The sequence below is a fragment of the Triturus cristatus genome, chromosome 10 (assembly GCF_964204655.1).
Source record: "Triturus cristatus chromosome 10, aTriCri1.1, whole genome shotgun sequence".
NCBI lineage: Eukaryota > Metazoa > Chordata > Amphibia > Caudata > Salamandridae > Triturus > Triturus cristatus.
Window position 1 is genome coordinate 1,157,380,677 of NC_140593.1, and position 18,880 is coordinate 1,157,399,556.

The 18,880-nt window shown below is 41.9% G+C and overlaps 1 protein-coding gene across 5 annotated transcripts in view; it reads right to left on the reverse strand.

Moving 5' to 3' along the window:
- Positions 1-18,481, reverse strand: part of ARAF (A-Raf proto-oncogene, serine/threonine kinase) — a 207,570-nt gene extending 189,089 nt beyond the window's left edge. The window contains exon 1 of one of the 5 annotated variants that reach the window (XM_085629532.1): positions 18,335-18,481. The gene's annotated coding sequence lies outside the window, so the exon portion shown is untranslated. The remainder of the gene's footprint in view (positions 1-18,334) is intronic. The other 4 variants (XM_085629529.1, XM_085629530.1, XM_085629534.1 and 1 more) reach the window with 4 other exon arrangements.
- Positions 18,482-18,880: the final 399 nt, after the last annotated feature.

The following is an 18,880-nucleotide window of genomic DNA, read 5'->3' on the forward strand; positions in this document are numbered from 1 at the left end:
GCAACACCCCCTATGGCTTCCAAGTGGGTTTGAACGCATCACACCAGTCTTCCCATAACATTGATGGATCACCAGGAGTAGAAAGGAACGATGATGGAGTAGTTATGGATTCCAAACTAGACGTATTAGCAATATTGTTAAATGGAAAAAAATAAGTACGTACTAAATTATAATAACGGTTTCTCAAACGTCACCAACGTACAGTTTTTACGTACAATCGAATTGCTGCCAACGCCAACAATACCTAACCAAATGTCAACTGTAACTTACTGCATCCAGCCGTACTATATTTCCTCAGGAAATGCGATAAGACAGCTAAACCGGTCAGGTTGTGGAAATATGGATTTTTCTGGTCAGTTATGTCCCCTATCTTGGACCCCAACGGTTCTATGTGCATGTTACAAGTACATGTATGTTTCCTCCAGTTCCAGTTATGAAGACGCAAATACATGTGCGTCCACCGTCAACATGTCCTCTGTCAGATCCGCCATGAATAGGCCGGATATTCCATTCCTAAATATGAAAGGCCACCGGCTTTATATGGCTCAGTTACTCCATTTTGCAGTCCAGGCAAGTAGGCCCTGATTCTGTCATCAAACTCTTCTTGCCTTCTGCCTCTGAAAGCTCCAGTCTGAGCCTGCATCTGTGACCATGAACTTTGTCTCATTCTCTGCACGGCTCACGAAGCCTGACATCAGCCTATTCTCTGCCAAGAACTGTATTTCACCTTCGAGTTATCTGCTTCCCCCTCAGCCAATGCATTCCTGCCTAGTAGTTTAAGTAAACATTCTTCCAGCTACCGAGCAAAAGGCCCGGCTTCTCTGTCTTTATGCAAGTAATTCATAGTCCTGTTACTATGGAAGATTCCTGCCCTCGCATTTAGTGTAGACACTTAGACGCTTGTACACGCACGCACAGTCAGTATAGAATAGATTCTGTCCGAGAGTCCTTCTTTCGTGGATAACAGTTCTTTAAACATAGGATGTTAGATATGATTTGGGATTAGGTTGACTTGACCCCCCAGACTTCTTGTCTCCACATGTAGAGCTAAATGTCAAGTCCCCTTCACCCCCTAGTTACACGTCAATTACACGTCATGTTGCTGCGCGCGCATCTATGCCAAGTATTATCTTATAGATCCACCTATATGTGACATCATAACCAATTATGTTCCTTTTTACTCCTTATTACACCCATTTTTTGGTTACGCAGATAAATCGTCATTTTCCTTATCAATTGTTACGCCTACTGCATTCGCTTCATTGTAATGTATGATCTATAAAAGTCATTTCATGTCAATAATGTATGTACTTCACTTCCTGAACCCCCGTGGTGATGGAACTTGGAGCAACCGATTATAATCGATCATTGGAATAAAGCCCATTCCGAACCTCTAATACCACGGATTCTGCCTCTCATTTTACTGAGCTATTTTATTATGTTTCCGTATCAAATTAAGTCCCGGTAAAGGAATTTTATTTACCACATGAATGGCGCCCGAACAGGGACACTTTCTCATCTCACGCGCCGGCGGTGAGTTGCAGGCCCGGTCTCCTGCCACAGCTGGACGGACAATAACGCGTACCAGCAGGATTTCCTGTATCTCCCTCCGGTCAAGCGGGGGCGACTGAGGCTGCGATCAACACCCAGACGAGGCGGTGAGAAGTGCGAAGTATCCCGACCAGAGCCTAGCTGAGAGAGCAAGATCCGAGGTATACAGAGACCCACCAGTTCGAAGTCAAGCCCAGTTTCCGACGAGTCGAGTCGAGTCCAGTCCAGTTCAAGTTCAAGTTACTGAGGCCTTCCGTTTCCGAAGCTACCCGGTGAGTACCATTACTGGGGAGGCATTTCTGACATGCACATAGGTTGTGCCGGTCAAGACGGGTTTGGGTACACAAATCCGGTCTGCACTGTTTTAGCAGTGTATCTGTACTGTTTAGCAGTATATCAAGTATTCCGAAGTATCTAGTTATTGTCAAGAATTATGCTTGGTGATTAGTTATGCAGACGATCATCATTGTTGTTTCAGTTAAAGGTTTAATGTTAAATGTTAAATGTTTTAAGTACGTTCTGCATATTGTGGTATGAATGACTGTTCATTATCGTGTTTATTGTATTAAGTCTGTTCAAAATCAAGTATCAGGTCAGTTGGTCAAAATCAAGTATAAGGTCAGTTCTCAATATGCCGTTCTTTTCGAAACTAAGACAGATCACTACAAGAAAAGGGGTACTCGAAGAAGCCGTTCCTATTCCTCCTAGGGACACTCCAGGGTACTTCATGTATCATAAACATGGCTTAGACGCTATATTATTTCTTGATTTATGGGTAGATTACACCAAGGAATTACCAGAAAGTCAGAGGTGGCCCACAGCGGGAACCTGGGATGCAGAGTGCATCATGAAAGTCGAGGAAGAGTTATGGAAAAGGAAAGTCAGACAGTCACAGAAAGATGCCGTTGAGTTATGGCGTAAAGAATCTCATAGACGTACAGAAAAGGCACGTAGACAGGAAGAGAAGAGTAAAGAGAATTCCAATAAAGTTCAAGAAAATCTATTAATTGAGGAAGGGATCCGAGTGAAATCAGAACAAGTAGACAGACAAAGAAATGCCCTTATGAATGGTATGTATCCTCTTCTGGCCGAAGGATTACCTAAAGCTACTCCAGAAATACCGAAAGACTTGCCACCCCCATTGTTCCCAATAAAGGTACATCCTAAGGGGCATCCTAGAACCGCAGAAGATGCTTTTCTTTCCTCATATTTAGATGACGCAGCTCCCGAGTATGCTAATTCCGCCCCACATAGACCGCATACCAGGGAGATCCAACGCCAAGATCCAGTACCCGTATCCCTACAGCAACAAATCGAGTCACAAGTTCCGGCAAGCACATCTGTTTCTGCATCTGTTCCTACAGCTACTTCTATAGCTGTGTCCACACCTGTAGTTGCTGTGTCACGTTCGACGAATCCTTTCACACCCGACACCCCAGATGGGGCCACGGGAGGTGCTACCAATATTTTTTCTACGCCACCCAGAATGAATAAACTTACTTTTCAAGAGTCAGCACATTCACGTACACCCAAACTCATAAGTGCCCGTACGCTTAAGGAACTTCTTATAGATTGTAGATATGACCCTGTGCCCGGTAAAGAGGACGAAATGACCCTGGCATCATTGCGTATCAGACGAGCCGCAGTGTATTTAGGGAAGTTACCAGGAATGACTGCGCATCTAGATAAAATATATCATTTTGTCCAAACAGGGCGAGATCCAGAATGTATTAACAGAGCTATGGAATACCAGAAAGTAGAGATACAGGGGGAACTGTTACGTTTCCTCATAAATTGCGTGATCAGAAATAAAGACCGACCGGGGGTAGACCTGGAAGCAATGCAAATTCTTACCAGATGGAGCCAGAATATATCAGAAGGGAGACATGATAAGCAAAATTGTATAATAGCCATGTGCCGAAAGATCCGTAAAGAAATAGAACGCCTACACGAAGAAAGATTAGAGGTAGACGAGTTCGAACAAAGCGAGGAAGAAGGGTCAGGACTGCCCGTGGGACAGTCGGACACCATAGCCTATGTAGGTAGAGGAAGATCTTGTAATAGTAATAGATGTCTTACTGACTCGATACGTCCGATATGTCCAGATAATAACAGGAATTTCCAAATACCTATAATTAATATAAGGTCTAACGAGCATTCGTTCCAAACCGCCGACAAACTACTCCGAGAACGAAGGGGTTATCATTTTCTCGATTCTATGGATGAACAAGATTTAGCCAGGGCAGCTGTCCATTGGGTGGACAGTCCCGGAAAATATAGTGATGATACAGTAGTACGCACATTTTTGAATCTCACCTCAGATGAACAGAGGTTAGTTGGGATTTATATGATTCAACAACTCATTATACTATATCGGAGTCAGCGTTCGGACCCTGGTCCCTTACCTGACATATTGACTGAATTGCTTATGAATAAATGGAGAGGTGCAGGTACTAAATTAATTAAAGAAATTCTAGAATCAAGAAAGCAGTATATTCTTTTTGTATGCGCAGAGCATGTCTCATTGCCCGTCAAGGAAAGAACCACGTATCACATGGATAGACAGAATCCCTTACGAGAAGTGCACCCAATAAAGGGCGAGGACAACGAGTTCAAGCGCGTATTTGTATATACGCCCATATCGAAAATAGAATTGTTACAAATGAAGAAAGTGGTACCCAGTCATGACAAAGATCCAGCGGGTTTTCACCGAGAAATTAAAGACATGTTACTCATGGGAGAGTATACCTATCCCGACATTATGACAATATTAAAGGTATTGATGCCTGCTGGTATTTATGAGAAACTCAAGGAAAAAGAGTGGGAGGTAGGAGACCAAAAGATAGAATGGTCAGTGTTAGAAGCGGAAGAAAAGGCCCGAACTGCAGGAGCAGGACTTGGGGATAAAACTAAAGCACTACCAGGTTTACTAGTACAGGTACTGCCACGTTTATTAACTACGAAAAAGGAAGATTGGGGTACAATTTCAGCCTGTAAACAGAAGCAAGATGAAGACACTAGTGATTACTATGCCCGATTTGAAAAATGTTTTGGTATAAATAGTGGCATAAAAGCAAGTAGCGAATCATACCCGCATCTGTTCGTAACAAAATTAGTAGAAAATGCCCTACCCCAAGTAAAGAATAGAGTGTTAAAATTCGAGAGTACGTGGCAAGGTAACACCCCATCACAAATGTTACAAATGTTACAATACCATCACAATAGGATTAGAGAGGAACAAGAACATGAACACAGACGTATGAAAGACACGAAAATGAAAATGCTAGTTTCTCAGACAGTTCCAGCTGAAGGACATAAGAAGGGTATGACACATTCCGGTGATTCAGCAGGACCTGTAAAAGGGACATGCAATTATTGTAAAAAGCCAGGTCATTACGTACACGATTGTCCAGTTTTGAAACATAATATCAGCATAGGTAAAACACAAGAAAGACCACGGCCACCTAGACAGGATCAGAATGAACAAGGAGCTCCGCAGCATGCACAGGCCATGCCGGCTCCACCACAGTCTATACAGTTTGTGCCGGCTGCACCAGCGCTGCCTGCTGCTGCCACACAAACCACGACACGACAACTGTACCAGACCGCACAGTACGACTATCCTGATTATCAACGATACGCATGAACAAGCCTAGAGAGGGAAGTTGACTTACCCCTTATCGAGATCCCTGTAGATCAAGAAGGACCTTATGTACATAGTGAATTATTAGGCCAAGACAGAAAATTTTTACTCGATACAGGGGCAAGTCGAACAACTATAAAACGTAGTGAAGTTCCAGGGGCACCCCTCTCAGGCTCTCAGAATATTTCCCTTGGTTTTTCAGGCAAACCTATTGTTAATGAAGTATCACAGCCTCTCCCACTTACGATAGGACCTTTGACCCGAACTACAGATTTATTGCTTACTAAATCATGTCCAGAAAACTTGCTAGGAATAAAAACACTGAAAGCTCTAGGAGCTATAATATGTTGTTCTCCGGAAGGAGTAAGATTGTTTTTACGTGATTTTAAAGGTCATTATGTGTCTAGAGACATGGATCCCCGACTGCAGACTTTACCTACACATCTATGGGCACAAGGCCCTACTGATGTTGGATGCATGAATATTACACCATATCGAGTCACATTAAAGGCAGGAGTGGTGCTACCACGAATGCGACAATACAAGTTACCACCAGATGCTGTAGTGGCTTTACTACAAATCATTGACGAGCTCATTGCCCAAGGAGTAGTTGTAGAAACAGACTCCAATGTATGTAATTCACCGATAATTCCGATTCTTAAACGAACAGATCCAAAGGCCCCGCCAGTATATCGATTGGTTATTGATCTGCGCGAGTTAAACAAATGCATTGTGCCACAATTTCCTGTGGTCCCAGATATCTCGTCATTATTGACAGCTATTGATTCTGAAGCAACATTCTTTACTGTAATCGATCTCAAGAATGCCTTTTTCAGCGTCCCAATAGATCCGGAAAGCCAATATTTGTTCGGATTTAGTTTAAATGGACGTAGCTTTAAATTCTCACGCGCACCTCAAGGATTTACAGAAAGCCCCAGCATCTATAGCCAAGCACTGAAACGAGAACTAGATAGTATCCACATGCCAGTTAACACTGCTCTGCTCCAATACGTCGATGATCTGCTGATCACCGCAAGAAGCGAACCGGAATGTGAAAAAGCATCACTGACAGTTTTAAAATTTCTAGCCGAAAAGGGGCACAAGGTGTCCCCTTCTAAGCTGCAATTCTGTGTCCAGCGAGTTGTTTATCTTGGACACTCGCTGTCCAAGGAGGGAAGGCAGCTTACACCGGACCGCATTCAGTTAATAGCTAACATGCCAACACCCAAGACACAAAAGGAGGTGCGGGCTTTCATAGGTCTCACTTCATATTGCAGGCAGTGGATCCCTCAGTATGCATTTCTAGCAAAACCACTCATTCAGTTAACCACACAGGAGGCAGCCACATCGACTGTTCTCCCTTGGACTCAGGAACATACACAAGCTTTTGAAAGCTTAAAGAAAGCTTTATGTCAAGCACCTGTTTTAGCAACGCCATGTTACAGAAAACAGTTTACACTCTTTGTTACAGAACGCGAAGGTACTGCTTTGTCAGTACTCACACAGGAACAAGCAGGAGCACACAAACCATGTGCTTATTTTTCTAGTACATTAGATCCCGTAGCTCAGGCTTTGCCTGCATGCCTGAAATCAGTAGCAGCGACAGCTTTAGCAATCAGACAAAGCGATGCCATAGTGTTAGGACATCCATTGACAGTTCAAGTACCACATACAGTAGAGGTTCTTGTAAATAGAACGCAAACACAACACTTGACTATAGCGCGACTTACAGGATACGAGCTTACATTGTTTCAGCCACACATAGAAATCAGACGCTGTAACACATTGAATCCTGCCACACTTTTGCCAGTAACCGGAACAGACCCACTAGCTCATGACTGTATTGAAGTTATTACTATAACGACAAAACCCAGACAAGACTTAACCGATGTCCCATTGTCAGATCCAGACCTGACATTGTATGTAGATGGTTCATGTATGAGAACAAGTAAAGGAGAGTTAGTGGCCGCTTACGCAGTCACAACAGATACTGAAGTCATTGAAACTAATCGTATAAATACTTTGTCAGCTCAAGCCGCAGAGCTCATCGCTCTGACACAAGCCTGTATTCAAGCCACGAATAAAAAAGTCAACATATACACTGATTCACGTTATGCATTCGGAGTTGTACATGACTTCGGCGTGCTGTGGCGAGAGAGAGGTTATTTAACTTCCCACGGTGCCCACATTCAGCACGGACCCCTCATTCATGCCTTATTAGATGCAATACATCGACCCACTGCAATATCAATTATGAAATGTAAAGCTCATACGAAAGTTACTGATATCATTTCCCAAGGCAATGATCTAGCCGACAGAACAGCTAAACAGACTGCTCAAACTCAAACATCCGACATGACAAAGACAATAGTCCCGATGCCGACACATTGCATGACAGTTAAAGATCCTACCCTTGACGTAATTGACATACAGACACATGCTACACCAGACGAAATAAAGAAATGGACTGAATTAGGAGGGATCCAAACGGACCAAGGATGGATGATGAAGGAAAAGTCTGTGTGGTTCCTTCCTGATTCAATGGTCCAAGTTATAGTTAACACTATACATAGTCCAGCACATCTAGGAGAAAAAGCTATGCTAGACAGCATTCAACACATTTGGTTCAATAAACATTTACGAGCAGCAGCCAAACAAAAGGTCCGTACCTGTATGATCTGTTGTCAGTTTAACTCAGGAAAAAGCGTTCCCGTAGAACAGGGTGGATTTCATCCTCCTGATCACCCTTTTGAAGCCCTCCAGATGGACTATATCCAGATGGAACGATGTCGAGGATTCAAATATGTTCTCGTAGTTGTCTGCGCTCTGTCCCGTTGGACAGAGGCATACCCGGTTTCAGATTACACTGCCCCGACTACTGCCAAACAGTTGGTTCGAGAATTCTTCCCACGATACGGTTTACCACGTGTTGTCTACTCAGATAACGGCCAGCCGTTCTCATCCGAATTAATGAAACATGTTTCACTTCTGTTAGGATATCAGTGGAAATTCCACTGTGTCCGACACCCCGAGGCAGCAGGTCTCGTAGAAAGACATAATCAGATACTGAAAATCAGATTGTCCAAAATATGCAGAGAGAAAGGTGTCGACTGGATAGTAGCGTTACCAGTTGCACTCTTTTACATGAGAATGGTAGCACACTCTCGAACAGGGCTATCCCCGTATGAGGTGATCTTTGGCAGACCACCAAATATGTGGGGGACGCCTATACCACGCAAAATAACTGATGTTGACTGTAATATGCTGACAGATTACTTGGCTTCCTTGATGTCTGCACTACAATCTTGTCGTTCACAGGTAGCTGCAGCCTTTCCCGACAACACTGAGGTGAAACCCCATGACGTAGTTCCGGGTGATCTCGTATTTGTGAGAAATTTCGACCGAAAGACTCAGCTGGAGCCCAGGTGGAAGACACCCAAGTTGGTTCTGCTCACTACAAGGACAGCCGTGAAGATCGAGGGCCGCAAGGGCTGGATTCATTCAAGTCATATCAAGAAATTTCATGGACTATCCTCGGATATAGACATTGTGCCCTGCACTCCCTCACAGACTGATTCAAAACTTCCTTTGGTTGAAAAGACTAAAACCGAACTCTATAAAGTAAAATTGAGGCCTAGAACGTCAGACAATTTGATTGTTTAAGTCCTCTCCAAGGTGAAGCGGTTGAATTTGTCTCTGACATGTATCCTCTAGACCTGAATCATGGACAGTCGCGGAAAATGTTGAAACGACAGGCGTATTGTAAATCACTGCGTAGCCATTGCATAGTGACATTAATAATCTTGTTTTCCCTAAGTCTTTTAATAATTACTGCAAGTATATTGTTGCACATATATTACCCTATTGCCAGAAACGTTTACAATGTTACAGCAGGACATTCTTTTAGTGACCTACCACCGCATGAATTGTCTTATAGACTTGCGCTGCGCAATAACACTTTCATTAGTATGTTACATCATTCCCATCAGACTAGTAATGCCACCAATTGTTGGGTGTGTGGTCGGCTCCCTCCCTATCAGAATTATGAAGGAGTCCTGCCATTCTTTCCACACCCATTTACACATAATGGCTCCTGTGGAGCATGGTTTAGTTTAATCAATTCCATAGACTCAGACACAGCAGTTTACCAAGATCATTGGGTATGGGGAAACCTGAACCTAGTTTTACTCAAGGTCTGCTACCCTGACAAGGAGGGTCGCCCCAAAAGAACAGGAACTGATCTAGAAAATGAAGTATATGGATTAGGTAATTTTACACCTAATCTCATGATTCTAAATGTCGTATCCGAAGTTGAACTAGATTTACCCACCATGTCAGTATTCCCAGCGAAAGGTGAATTGTGTGTAAGAAAAGTTGGTTCCATACATATGGGCCATAGTAAATGCACTACTACAGTAGAGTTCAGTGATCAAGGCAAATCTTCATTTAGAGCTTATCGCCACTCCTACTTTATATGTGGTCAGACTGCATATATGCGTCTACCTCTAGATTGGGATGGTACCTGCTACATTGCATTCCTTTTGCCACCTGTTTTCCTAGCTCCTCCTGATTATTACAGAAATATTCATTTAGTACACAACAGAGAGCGGAGAGATCTCCCAATTGTCGATTACACTGAAACAGCATGGGAAAAATACACAGATTTCAATAAAGGCATCTTTCCTTATATAGGTACTGTTACTAATAGTAAACTGATACGTAGATTAACTAGAACCCTTGAAGCAGTAGTGAATGAAACTATTTCCGCCCTAGGCAATTTAACAGAAGAGCAGTCTGCTATGCGGATTGTTGTGCTTCAAAATCGTCTTGTCCTTGACGTCATCCTGGCTGATAGGGGCGGAGCTTGTAGGGTCATCGGATCAAGCTGCTGCGTATTCATACCAGAAAATTCGCCATCAGTATATAAAGCCATAACTCGCCTTCATAAGATTGTAAACCAGATACACCAGAACCCAGGCACTTGGACTTGGTCCGGTTGGTTTTGGAGTGTATTATCTACCTTTGGATGGAAGGTCCTATCTTTCCTAGGTATTGGCCTTCTCATACTATTCAGTTGCTGTCTATGTCTACAATGTGGACCAGCGATCTGTGGCCTGTGTGCCACATCGTGTATTCCACCACCAAGATCTCATTCGTCACGGAAGAAGAAAGAAGAACAAATGATGCTATATGAACAGATCAATGGATTAATGAAGATTGATATCTCTTAACGGGCAAGTAGGGGACAAGGAGGGAATGTGGAAATATGGATTTTTCTGGTCAGTTATGTCCCCTATCTTGGACCCCAACGGTTCTATGTGCATGTTACAAGTACATGTATGTTTCCTCCAGTTCCAGTTATGAAGACGCAAATACATGTGCGTCCACCGTCAACATGTCCTCTGTCAGATCCGCCATGAATAGGCCGGATATTCCATTCCTAAATATGAAAGGCCACCGGCTTTATATGGCTCAGTTACTCCATTTTGCAGTCCAGGCAAGTAGGCCCTGATTCTGTCATCAAACTCTTCTTGCCTTCTGCCTCTGAAAGCTCCAGTCTGAGCCTGCATCTGTGACCATGAACTTTGTCTCATTCTCTGCACGGCTCACGAAGCCTGACATCAGCCTATTCTCTGCCAAGAACTGTATTTCACCTTCGAGTTATCTGCTTCCCCCTCAGCCAATGCATTCCTGCCTAGTAGTTTAAGTAAACATTCTTCCAGCTACCGAGCAAAAGGCCCGGCTTCTCTGTCTTTATGCAAGTAATTCATAGTCCTGTTACTATGGAAGATTCCTGCCCTCGCATTTAGTGTAGACACTTAGACGCTTGTACACGCACGCACAGTCAGTATAGAATAGATTCTGTCCGAGAGTCCTTCTTTCGTGGATAACATAGTTCTTTAAACATAGGATGTTAGATATGATTTGGGATTAGGTTGACTTGACCCCCCAGACTTCTTGTCTCCACATGTAGAGCTAAATGTCAAGTCCCCTTCACCCCCTAGTTACACGTCAATTACACGTCATGTTGCTGCGCGCGCATCTATGCCAAGTATTATCTTATAGATCCACCTATATGTGACATCATAACCAATTATGTTCCTTTTTACTCCTTATTACACCCATTTTTTGGTTACGCAGATAAATCGTCATTTTCCTTATCAATTGTTACGCCTACTGCATTCGCTTCATTGTAATGTATGATCTATAAAAGTCATTTCATGTCAATAATGTATGTACTTCACTTCCTGAACCCCCGTGGTGATGGAACTTGGAGCAACCGATTATAATCGATCATTGGAATAAAGCCCATTCCGAACCTCTAATACCACGGATTCTGCCTCTCATTTTACTGAGCTATTTTATTATGTTTCCGTATCAAATTAAGTCCCGGTAAAGGAATTTTATTTACCACAAGGTTTCAAACGTATGATACCACTTACGGTTGTGTCAGGAAAGTTTGTACATGTGTGCCTAGTTAGAACACACATGCCCGAGCTCAAGCGTGAGGTCTGTTTCTGTGTTAAGCATGTTCTCTTCATACACGTCTCTTTGAAATACACCAGACTGAGCGTGCAGCCTGCTCCCCACCCAGCAGTCTCCCACAACAAACCTCAAACCAATCAGAGCCCGAATGGTGTCAACATTGTGCTGTAACCCCTCCGGCATGCAGTTGCAGTCCACGTCCATCAGCACAGCATTGGGCAGCACACGCTAGCCAGGAATCCAGAACCCTAGAGCAAACACAAGCCAACAGCGGTCCTCTTGTCTGGAAACCTCAAAAAGACGCTGGAGGACACACTCCTTGTCACCACAAATAAGGCCTCCACCTGGACTGCTTAAAATGTGAGTTTATTGATAAGCTCAGTGTCCTCCAGCTGTTTCCTTCGACAGCAACTTCCCAACTGTCGTCAATAGAATTCTTCCACCCTTTCCCTTCTATTACACATATATTACATTCCAGATAACATTTAAATACAACAAACGCTATTAGGCATTAAAGCATGAGTGTACATTTATTTATCAGTATAAAAATCTGAAAGCATATTAGTGTCTGATTACATTTTTCACAAAATTCAAAATAAATATGGAACATAAAAAAAAAAAAGAAAAAAAAAAAACATCACAAAAATAGACATGGCTAAATACAGAGAAAAAATGTCCAAATAGTAAATACGTATATCAAACATTGCTCACCATTAAAAAAGATGTAAGTCTCAGATTACTGATGCTGAGACAGAAATGAACCTGTAGGTAACACTACGCATCAGACTGAAATCCCAAAGTAGAAAGAATTGAGTTAAGAGTACAAATGAGTCAAGAACAATGTCAATTACAAAATGATGGTTTTCAACTCAAGGAAAGGTTAAAGTTAACACATTCACAGTTTGAAATAACTCAAATATTTAAACCAGGAATAAAAGTTTCAGGGCAACATTATTATCAGTATTACAATGCTTTTTTTTTTATACATGGACTAGTTCTTCTTCATAAAGATGCACAAATAGACAAACACGGATGGGGCTAGAACCAGGCAAATTACTGCCATATTTCTCCAATCATAACTATCACTGGCAAAGTTATTTACTCATCAACAAATGTAGCATCCATAGCAAGAGAACACCATCTTCATTAAACAAATACTGCAGGCAATGCAGTGCACAACCCCTCTTTAACGAATAAAGAAGTGAAAAAAAGAAAAAATGAACTCCTCTCTGAACCCCGATCAACCAAAACATGTTGGACTACATCGGGACAATGCAAGGGTGACAGCAAATTGTGCCCTTGTTAAAGGTTTTCTAAGGAAACAAGACAATTCACCCATGACTATCTTGCACAGTTTCTTTAATGAGAAATAGGTAAAAAGACACCTTTCAAATCAACCTGAAATACAATCCATTCACTGACAGGTCAGAAAACCAAATTGTTTGATGACCTACAAGGACCTATGAACGGAAGAATATTTTTTGTGGATCAGATAGGCTTTCAAGAGGACTAAAACTTCACAATAGCAAACTAAGTGAGAGCACAGATTAAGGCATCAGAGAATGAAGAACTGTGCATGGTCATCAGTGGCACTGAAATAAGAGGTCAGTGACATTAACAAATGACTCTCCCATCTAGTAGACATAAATGTGTTTTACTGAAAATGGTTTGAACTGGGAAAATGTTGGCAAATCAATTTCAAAAGATTTACATTATTAAAAGAAATGGGCACTTCCAACTGGTTTTGGCTTTCTTCAGACTGCAGCCTAAAGGAAGAGTGTCTGTGTATATTAGCACAGATTGTGCATTCAATCATAGAACTGGAGGATTCTTTTTACCTGGTTTTCTGTTTGGTATTAGGCACTTAGGCCACCAAGATTAAATCGCCACTGACTTGTATAATTTTGAATTTGCCTCCAAATAGGAGTAACTAGTGTAAATGATAGTGGACATAAATGCAAGTGCAACTGTGGGCAGACTAAGACTACAGTGTACTCGATCCTGAATTTTGGAGGACTAAGCTGAAACGTGAAGTGTGTGCAATCTTTCACTGCTCTTTGAGAAATACTATCAGAGGGAACTCAATGTAAGGGCTAACTGGAATAGTCTATCAGCTTCAATGAGTTGAGTTGGTCATTTAAAAACTTGCACTAATTGCAAATTAACGTAACTGAAATAAAACGTAATATGTAAAGGATATAAGCTACTCTCTTGTTTAGATAGTGAACTTCTCCAAATGGTTCTCTCTTACCCAAGGACATGCAAATGTACTAATTAATTAGATACTGCCATTCGGCAGGGACATTTCAAATTGATCAAGGAGCACAGTTTGAGAAGTGGAAAGATTAGAATAGACACAGTTGGTATTAAATAGTATAAGTGTACAGAACTGTATATGAATACTTAGCCGAGTATCAAATTCCAAGGACAATGTAGTAATATTTAATAAAGTGCTACCTCGAGAACCCTTGGAGAATATCATTTTCAGGGATAACTATAGTCCAGTAATTTCTAAACTGAATGAGGCGGTAGCTTGACTGATTTCTGTATATGGTGCGTAGAGTAACCCTCATTAAGATAATTGCCCTCCCTGAACTTCATTATCTGATTGTTAATACCCAATTCTACTTACCAGACAGTTTTCTAGTACCTTGAGAACCCTGTTGATTAGAATGATGTGGGTGAACAGACAACGCAGGATGTGCACAGATGGAATGATGTCATTCAGCAGGAGCATTTTCGATCCCCAACATGGAGCAATACCGGGTAGCACAAGCACAATTTGTTGACTACTAATTACGCGCAGTGCAACTACACCTGTGCCTCATCTTACAATTGAGCTCTAGTCACGATCCCTTTACCTGTTGGCCATAGTGTAGGTCTGTTCTGTCACCAGGCTTACAACTCAGGTAAACAAAATGGTGTGCATTGCGTGGTTAAAGCACCATCTTAACTCTAATGTCCTGTATTTGCCTCAATTCCCACTAGCAGACAATCCCTGTTTACAGGCGGCTTCAGAACACAATGCAGACTACGAATGGGCTATGTGCATCCAAATGGCCGTAGCCTAACATTACCTCTGGACACATGACAACTTCTAGATAGTTTCCTCTACTTCAGCCTCTGATGTACACTTCAGAATGGTTACCCCTCTTTCTCAGGGAAGCCACTGATGCAGTGAGCTCTTTTGTAGATACATCCATCCCTGTCATACATCACACTCACTCTCATATCTATTGAGTGGTGACTGACTCCAGGATGATGGGGGAAGAGACTGCCAAACACCACTATGATGCAGATTAAAGACGCAGGAGCAAGGACGATAGTAGTGCTCCCAAACTAGTGACTTTTCCCTCAATAGCAGACAAGTTGCTACATCACATACCTGCATAGCTTATATTACACCAAATAATTAGACTGAAGTATTTTAGCACATAAGCAGACATGAATTATCCCAGAGGCTGGTTTCACATACCTGGCCAGGAAATGTCCTTTTTGCTAGAGTATTATCTACAGGTTTTGACTATACTGTCAGACATGATTGATACACCCATTAATGCCTCCATTAGTGGCTCTTCTTGGTTTTGTAAAGAACTTCCCAGCTTCCAGATGTCGGTTTCCAGCTACGACACTGTTGCTAAAAAAGAGAAACTAGTGGCTATTTGTTAGGCAAGAGCTCCACTGCTAATTATAAAGGATTGGCATAGAGACCTGGCGTAATCTAACAACATGGTTGATATAAATGACACTGTTACTTACACATATCATCAACCAGAGATGTACGAGATCCTCTCTGAACATATTTACTGAAAAGGGGAACTTGATAGAAGGAGACTAAGAGTGATGTGTGTGAGGTAATGTGGTGCATTAGAGGTACTTTATATTGATAATTAGACCGGGTGTAAGTTAGTCCTAGAATGCCAACTCATGTAAGAGCAGATGTTAGAAGGGTTTAAGAGAGAATAGATTGATCATCCCTGAATCTAGAGTCAGTAATACTAAAAACGCTTCTATAGCTTTATTTTGATCTTTATCTGTTTTTATGTCTAATATCATATACTGCAGATAGATTATGTACTGTTGAATAGAAATGTGTGGACTCTTGTGTGCCAGAAAGCAAAAAGGCTGGGCACATTGTTGAAAGCAATTTAATACATACATCAGGGTTGGTATAACGTTAATGATTATGACTTGACATAACCGAAAACATAATAAAACACAATGTCATATGGCGTTGAAAGCAAACTCATGGATCAGACACTAGGTTAACCACTCGGAAAACGAGGAGGGGGAGGGATCAGCAATAAGATACAGGGGATGAGAGGAATTTGCGGAAGAAAAAAACGAGGGGGGGGGGGGGGCAGGGAGGAAGAACCAGACGGGGGCAAGTTGAGTTGTGAGGGAGCACAAGAAGTAATACCTCCATGACAGCACGCGTAGTGGACAGGCACTAATTGAGTTCAATCCATCTGGACTTTGTCCATGCTTCACAGATTTGAACGGAAGTAAAATTGGCATGCACTGGCCAATTAGAAGGCTGCAAGGAAGAGCAACACTGAAGCAAACGAATGGTAAGCAAAGCAAGAGCACATGCAGCGCATACGTTGTGGCAGGATCAATCTAAAAACTAGTGCTTGAAAAGCAAGCAGTGATGCCAGCCAATTAAAGATATGGTAAAAAGGCAATGCTCCATGGGAGTGACAAACACAAGATTGACAAACTGGGACATGAATAAGATGCAGGCAAATGACAGCATCAGAAATGACAACCAATGGTAAACAATTGGCAGGCTGTAAACCACAATATGTTTTGCAAAAGACAGCGCATGCACTGTCTAGTAGACTCGAACCAAAAAATTATTGTGTGATGGAAGTGAAACACATAAAAGCGCTGACATGACAACTTATGAAGAACTATAATAACTACCCTACAAAATATGTACATAGATCCTAAATCAAAACTAAATATGACCTGAATACTATTTATACCACACGACCTGAACTATGAAAAGGGGGACAAGGAGAGCAGGTTGCTAACTTCACAGGTGAAACAAGGCAAAGCACATAGAATAATACTAGCAATTGTAGATGACAGACAAGCTACTGGCAAATCCAACTCATAACAAATGAGTTTGCTAATGTCTAGGAGTATTTATACATATCTTCCACATTCAAAACTTATAGGGAGAAAGAGATATTTATGCAAAACATATATCCGACAAGTTTCACAAGTTAACATCGTTTATCATAAGATGAAGAAATCACAGAAAGAGAGATCGGAAAAGCAATATGTGAAATGACAATGAACAAAGCACAGGAGGAAGCTGGATTACTCATAGAGATTTATAAAATTTCAAGGAAAATAACGCTGTACAAATGTTTGAGGAAACAACAGAAAATGACCATATATCTGGAGAATTCAGTAGAACGTAAATATCTCTTATTGCAAAATCAAACAGGTAGCCATTAAAGTGTGCCAAATATTGGTGTATCTCTCTCACCAATTCAGACATTAAGATAATAACGAAAATCTTTCCAAACAGATTGAAAAAGTTTATTGCATTTTTAATACATTGACTGCAAGTGGAATCTGTCCCTAAGCGATCTTCTACTAACTACTTAAGATTACCATACCACCTCTGACAGGTGTAAGATAATACTAAAGACATATTCATGTACCCGTTGACGCCTGAAATTCATTCAACCTAGTCGAATGGCCCTATGATTTTTGCACCTTGGATAAGATGAGATTGGGTGCCACCTTACTTAGTAAAGTTAGATGGCTCTACAATTGCCTATAAACCTCTGAAAGTGGCCATGAGCTCCAGAAATGGTCTGCCCTGCAACTGAAAATGTGAAGTAAAATTAGCTTATTAGATGTATAGGTTCAAGGCACATAGACAAACTCTCGGCTGGGTGGAATTGGAAAGACAAATTCGGAATTGTAAAGAAAGTTTCATGATATATTTACTATACAAAACACCTACAGATGTTATACATCACGCAAATGGGTTTGAAAATAATTATATTCTGGACGGAGAGCTATTGAAGTTGATGTAAACAGTTGGTAATGTGATTAATAGTTTTCAAGTTTAACAAAGTGCTAACCAGAGCATTTAAAACATTTGCAGGAGGTAGACATTCTTCTAAGAGACACAAGAAGCGGCACATTTCTAATGGGGAAATGCAAAATGTCTTGGATCAAAACAGGACTGGGAAAGCTACTCACAGATGGTATTAAAGGAAGTTCAGATTTTATGCGTGCTGCGAAAAATACAGGACAATGCCTTTTCTTGAAACAGAGTTTCACAGTTCTTAAGAAACAAGTGTCTAAACCACAAACATCGCGTACAGTGGGGTAACTTCAAAAATCTAAAAACGTATCCTGTCAAAACACAGTGACCTGAATATATTATGAGAAGGATTGAGCCCTCTGCAGTTTTGGTGTAACCGTCTTGCAAAAAAGTATCTAAAAGTGTCACAAATGAGTTACGAAAATGTCACATTGAGGAACTTATAAGATGCTGAAACTTTGGCAAGTATAGAAGGGTCCTTTCCAATCAGATACACAGAAAGTGCAAAATGCATACATGTAATTCCAGGCGCACACATATTCATACAAAACAAGAGGGTGGTTCCCAGACATGCGTCTTACCTGCCGCCTCCCCGCAATTGATCTTAAAAAAATCCAACTACCTCTGCTTTCCTTCGACTCTAACTGACTTCAATAGATGAAGGACACTAACCGACTTCAATAAGTGAAGGCACAGCGAAGCAATCGGAAGGCTATGTTACAGTGATTGGCATGTCCAGGAATGGGACTAGGAGGGGCTTAAAGCCTGGGCTTCCCTATAAAGCCTCTCATTGGTTAAACAAAAATAAGTAGCCCGGAAAAGACAGCCCACCCGCCCCGGAAGAAGCCGTCCCTGCGGCATCTCTGGAGCTGACCGTCCTACTCTCTCCGGAAGCGAAGGCCTTGTCGTCCCGGAAGTCACAGCCCAGCCGCCTATGGGCCGGTGTTGCTGAATCTGCTCAGACAGTATTGCAGGAGTTTGGATGGTGGTTACGTCAGTGTTACGGATTGATTACCGGAGAGTAAAACAAGTGAGGGGCGAGGAGAGAGCGGAGGATGAACTCTGCTACACCGTGGCAAATTTGCAAGCTCAGGCGGGGATGAGGCTAGTTGTACCGATATGGAGAG